The 5,987-nt window shown below is 40.1% G+C and overlaps 1 long non-coding RNA gene across 1 annotated transcript; it reads left to right on the forward strand.

Annotated features, from left to right (window-relative positions):
- The first annotated feature begins 3,991 nt into the window (after positions 1-3,991).
- Positions 3,992-5,123, forward strand: LOC122144842. The gene is made up of 2 exons (XR_006159854.1): positions 3,992-4,136; positions 4,232-5,123. It is a non-coding gene; the product is annotated as an uncharacterized LOC122144842 (long non-coding RNA).
- The last annotated feature ends 864 nt before the right edge of the window (positions 5,124-5,987 follow it).

The raw sequence follows: 5,987 nt of genomic DNA on the forward strand, positions 1-5,987 counted from the left end.
TCTAAAAGAGAAGGGATGTAGACTTATCTTTCCATCAATGGATTCCACAATGAAATCAGAAATTCTTCTACCTGCTGTCTCTAGAAGGCCTGCACAGGTTTTTAATGTATAGGGCAATGGACTTGTTTTGATGTTGAAGATGTCAAAGAAATCTTTTCTAACCAAAGACCAATTGCTCATCTAGGATAGTGTACATCCTCTTTGCTTTCTCTTGACTTTGAGCTGGATAAACAGAAACTAGACACATTTTTTAACAAGAGCGTACACTCAGACCTTGTCCGCAGACTTCTGTGAATTCAGATGTAACCTCATGACTATCTGATTGGTCTCTCTCCCCACCATGCTCTGAGGTAGGGGTAAATGCCTGAGATTTCCATGGTGCATGACCTGGATGAAGAGCTGAAAGGTGATGGTCACTACTGCATTCTTTGCATTGAATTTCCACAGTGCAGTTTTTGGCGATAAGGCCTGTAGAAGAACAGCAACGGTAACACACAGACTGCTCTTTCAGGAACTGCATCCTCTCTTGTAGAGATTTCTCTCTGAACCCTCTGCATCTTCTTAAAGGATGAGGTTTTCCATGCATTGGGCAAATCTGATTTGGACTAACTGATCTCTTTTTCTGTTCAGATTGTACTTTAGTTGAGGTACTAATTTGAGTCTTGTGAACAGATATTGGAATTTGTCTTTGTCTCTCAAATCTTTCTCCTTTCTCATAGTTCACATGAGGAAACGTACTGAAACTTGGATCTGTATGTGCTTTTGCTTCTGAGCGGACACAATTCGCAAACACTGAGAAAGGTGGGAAAACAACACGATACTCTTGTTTTAATTTAGATCCAAAGGACATCCATTTTTCTTTAATGTTATAAGGAAGTTTCTCAACAATAGGGTTCACTCCCTTAGAAGTGTCCCAAGTATGCCAGACCCGGTAAGTATCCCTCAAGCTTTGCAGCTTCTAGTTCAGAGAGGGTGTATCCTAAATCTCGAAGCTTTTGTGGGTCTTTGTGTGTTACTCTTGGGAAGTTTTCCAGTTTGGTAAAAAGAGCATGTTCAATTGCTTCCGGAGAACCATATATTTCCTCAAGTCTCTGCCATGTCATTATCAGCACAGCTGATGGGTTACTGATATGAACAGCTTTTGGTTTATGTGATTTGTAAGGATTTTATTTTCCCAGGTATTTAATCAAGAGATCCAGTTATTCTGCAGGTGAAAGAACCAGACCGGAAATTTGCACCATGGAAAGATGATTTCCATGCCCAGTAATTAATGGGCTTATCATCAAAATAAGTAAGCCCTGCTGACACAAGCTGTGTACAAGCTAGATACTTTGCGAGGTCATAGGTAATGGACAAGGAATCTCCTTTATCAGAAGGTCCACTCTGTATTTGGTAGCGACGAGGAGAAGCCTGCGTTTGGGTGGCATCTTGAAACATGTCTACACTAAAGTCCATGTTTTGTGAACTAATTGGTAAGTCCTTGAAATCTGTCTCACTTTTAATTGGACTAACAAATTGAGAAGCTTTAAGTTTTTGGTTGCGTTGTTAGTTGCAGACTAGAGGGCAGTGTACCACTACTAATCTCAGATTGTGTTTTTACATAATCTGCTGATTTCGACTGACCTTGATGGGAACAGGCACTGATACTCTATTGGCTGCACTAAGTTCTGTTTCCAGAAATGCCTCTTCCAGTACCTGGGCTTCTGCCAAAGCAACATCCTTTTCCTTCTCTTTCTTGCAAAGCTTCCAGTGGTTGCTTGAAGACATGCCTGCTCAACTTTCAATTCTATTTCTTTTTTAGCGTACACTGCTCTGGCTTGTGCGGCTTCTGCTTTTGCTTGTGCCTTGAAAACAGCTATGCTGGCACTTGAGTGACAACTGGATGCTCTTGAAGAACGTCTGGATGTTTTTGAGGAACGTGTGCTGACAGAGTGCACATCTTCAGCTGTGCCTTTAAGATCCACTAAATCTTTCTGACCTTCTGCCATACTTATATGAGACTTGATCACATGCAAAAAATCAGGTTGATGTGGTAGAATCTTTGGAATATTTAAACCTTGATTCCATGTGATTCATGAACGTCCTTCTCAGTCTGATGTATTAACGTCTTTTCACTGTACTGGCCTTATTAGACTTCTGGCATCTAACTATCCAGTAATTAAACAGTCACTCAAAAAACCTCACTGGAGACTTCAAGTCGTTTATGAAGTTTATGAATCAACTGTGAAAAGACGTTGCGTCTAACAGATGCAAAGAATGATGATGTTTAAGGATTAGCCAAACAGCTACCACATTTTGATGAACTACTGCAGTACTACTCACATTTCCTGTTTCCTGAACTAAGAGAGTACAAGTGACTACTTTTCAAAATCAAAATCCTCACTAAATAAACACATACAAAATAATAAACATTTCTAATAAATCAAAATCAATTCAGTCCAGCACAAAAGCCATTCATTATAATCCATTAATATCACATTTTTAACTGGGATAACGTTATAATGTTTGACCTTGATCTTTTTTTTATTATCTCATTAATGTTCATAAAACTCCCAGAAACTTTTAAATATAACAAATAGAAGTACATTTGAAACAACAGTGATACTTAGACAGTCACAGAGGCAGATCATCATTAATTTGGGGTTTTCTTTAGCCAGGTAAATAAATTTTTTGTATATGCAGGAATATAGGCCTACTGGCCATTGGGAGCAATGTCACACTCCCTGCAGGTCGGTTGAGTAATGGACAGATTGGTGAAACAAGGGAGAGTTTTTTATCCACCTTATTTTTTTAACATAAGAGAGCAGTGTGGTCATTGTAGCATTGTAGCATGAATTCCCCAGGCTTCTGAACTTCATCTTCTTCCAGTTATTTTAGCTATATATATATATATATATATATATATATATACAGAATAAACGAATTTGAACTCTCTTGCAAAAGTGATGTCTGGGGTGGTTTGACTTGACTCGAGTTAGACTTAAGTCGCAAATTTAGGACTTGAGACTTGCTGGAAAAATATTCCTTGACAAATTTTTTTGACTTTGACTTGCTCTTCATGACTTGAGACTTGACTCGGACTTGAGTTAAATGACTTGAAATAACTACAATTTCATTTAAATTATTTATTGTCTTATTGTCTTTCGTTCAATAAATATCTGTTTTTGAAGGCACTGCAACGTAACCAAGTGACGACGCAGCAGGCAAGCATGTGTGCGCAGTGTTGCCAACTTAATGACTTTGTAAATAGATATAGCGATTTTTTTTTTTCCAAAAAAAAAAAAGAGCTCTTAGCACCAATTCCAGCGACTTCTTGGACAAACCTTATTTAGTTTCTGAGACTTGCCAGTGCTGACAGTGGCTTGCACGGGGTGGGGGGGGGGGGGCATGTCCTCTGGGGGGGCTGCCCCTTTGAGGTCCGACGCTAAAGTGCCCTTGCGGTCCGGTCTGCCCTCGGTCCGAGATTTTCTTCCGAGGGAAGGGGTGTGCAATATTAAGTTTTTTGATCGTGGCCGATAAAAAATGTTTCCACGATCTGATTTTAAAGAAATATCGTTGTATTGTGCTGCAGCGCACATTTCATCTGTGTATTTTCTTTGTCTGTTTATGGTGGATAACTGACTTTCATTCATTATTCCCTGCTCTAGAATCTTGGCAAGAGGCGATTAGATATTTGGTGCGCTTCCAAACAGGTTCTAGCGTTGAAACGACGGACGATGACAAGAAGAGAAAGAGAAAGAGAATCTCAAATTCCAAGTACAGACCCCAGGCCTCTTCTGATGAAGAGGAGTCTAGTCTTCCAGATGCACCAGCAGTGCTGTCGTTTGGACAACCTCTTTTGAGCTTTGAAAACATTGTTCCTGGTAACAAGGTTTCAGTGCTGCCCGATGCTCCAGAAGTTGCATCGATTCCATCGAAAACCAGGAAAATGTTGTGCCATCTGTAGACTTCAGAGGTGGTATGTAAAATTGCTGTGATGCTTGGTTTGACAATCAAATGTGGGAGGGACCTAAAGACAACCGTCTGGTGGATGCTTCAAAGTATCTTCTCTAATCACCTTTCCATCAATACAACCTGGACTGGAGTTGGGGATAAAGCATGTTTTAGAGACATGTTCCTGAAGACCATTGTTCAAAGTAAGTTGGATGTAAAAAAAAAAAAAAAAAATGTTTAGTAGATGTGTATGGCATTATGCCATTCAAATGGAATGACAGATCAGTATTTTCTACAGGAGCCATCCGGAAGAACCCGGCAACACAGGATGCCACTGATGAAGCCGTCCATGTTAACGTTACGCGTTACCTGAAAGGAGCCATCTGACCGTGAAGGCGGAAAAAGGCGCCGCACAGCTGAGAGGGACCCACAGCCGACCCCTTAAACCTAGGCTGACTACTGACACCCCAGCATCACTGACAACTGGAACCCTTTCTTTATCCTGCAGTCAGTAACATCAAGACCCCTAAAGAAGCCAGAAGTGTCTGACTGCACTCCCCAATCCACACTGTTCACTGTGGATATTATCATAGTGCTTAACTCTATTATATTGTTAAATATAGCTTGTAAATCCTTGTGCCCACAGGTCAGCATTGCAGTTATATCTGTTCTACTACTTTTTTTACCTCAGTATTTTTTATATATATGTGAAGATGTTTATCACAGAGTACAAGAGACATCTTGTACCCCAGGTCAGCAATGCCATTATAATGGTCTATTCTACTCCAGAGCTTTATTCTAAATTATTACCACTTATCTTATTGTCAGAAATGGCTTGTAAATGTGATGTTATACCTAAATTTTTTTTGGTGTCCTGCACATTCTTTGGTACCAGATATACTCATTACTTATGTTTACTGGTAATTCTTTTCATCCCAGAGCTGACCTCTTTATATTATTAACAATTATTGTAAGTGTTATAATTTGCTTGTAAGCTAAGGCTGTTTTTTTTAACAATTTAATTGGAAACCTGCATGTTCTTTTGTGTGTGTGTGTGTGTGTGTGTGTGTGTGTGTGTGTGTGTATTTTTTTTCTCTTTTTTTCTGTTATTTATATTTCAGGGATCTGACATCATGTTTCAATGACAGTTACTGTACTTTGAAATGTGGAATTAAAACGTCAAATGGAAATTTGTCTGGTTTGATCAATCATTATTCTTGATAAACTGCATTATATATATAAAAGCGGCGACCGATCGCTCGAAAACGGCGGCGGGACGGCGGTTGGCCTATATATGCCGGGCCGCGGAACGAAGGCGGTAGGAAGGCGGCTGCCGCTTCTAAAAAAGCGGCTGCCCCCGGCGGTGCACCGTCAAAACGTGTTTGCGATTACGCCATTCTGACGCTTCTACTGCCGCCGGAGCGCCGCCGGCGGTCCGCCGACTCATTGCTATCTGGGTATCAGCTGCAGTTCTGGCGCTGCCGAATTAATATACTGCGACAGCCGGCATATCCAGTAACGCGACTCTCTCTATACACAGAGTAGGCTACTAGTTTGCGTAGGGCACCAACTCCCAGGGGGGCACAGTTGCTCAAAAAAACAACAACAACAACAACAACAACAATAATAATAATAAAATAAATAAATAAATAAAAACTTTTGTTTTATATGTATGTTAACATATACGTATACGTAAATAAGCATACATAATTATAAAAAAATGCGTTTCGGTGAAGACAGTAGACAGGCGAAGCACACGTGACGCGCCATTCCAGTATCTGCGCGCGTGCTCGCTCTCACATATGTTTGCGGCTGACTGCTGTCTGCAAATGATCATAACTGATGGACAACTTTGCCCTGCTAAAGACAACAGTAGTCCGGCGCCGAGATAAGAACAATAAAAAAATCCCAAGATGAGGCCCGTGCATCACTTTTAGGTACTTTTATAATCCTGTTAATCTTTTTTTTGGATTTTGATAACATTAAGTTAATAACGTGTTAATATTATCTTAGTTTTTCATGTTCCCTTCCGAAAATTAACCATAATTGTACTA

The sequence above is a fragment of the Cyprinus carpio genome, unplaced genomic scaffold (genome assembly GCF_018340385.1).
Source record: "Cyprinus carpio isolate SPL01 unplaced genomic scaffold, ASM1834038v1 S000006776, whole genome shotgun sequence".
Lineage (NCBI taxonomy): Eukaryota > Metazoa > Chordata > Actinopteri > Cypriniformes > Cyprinidae > Cyprinus > Cyprinus carpio.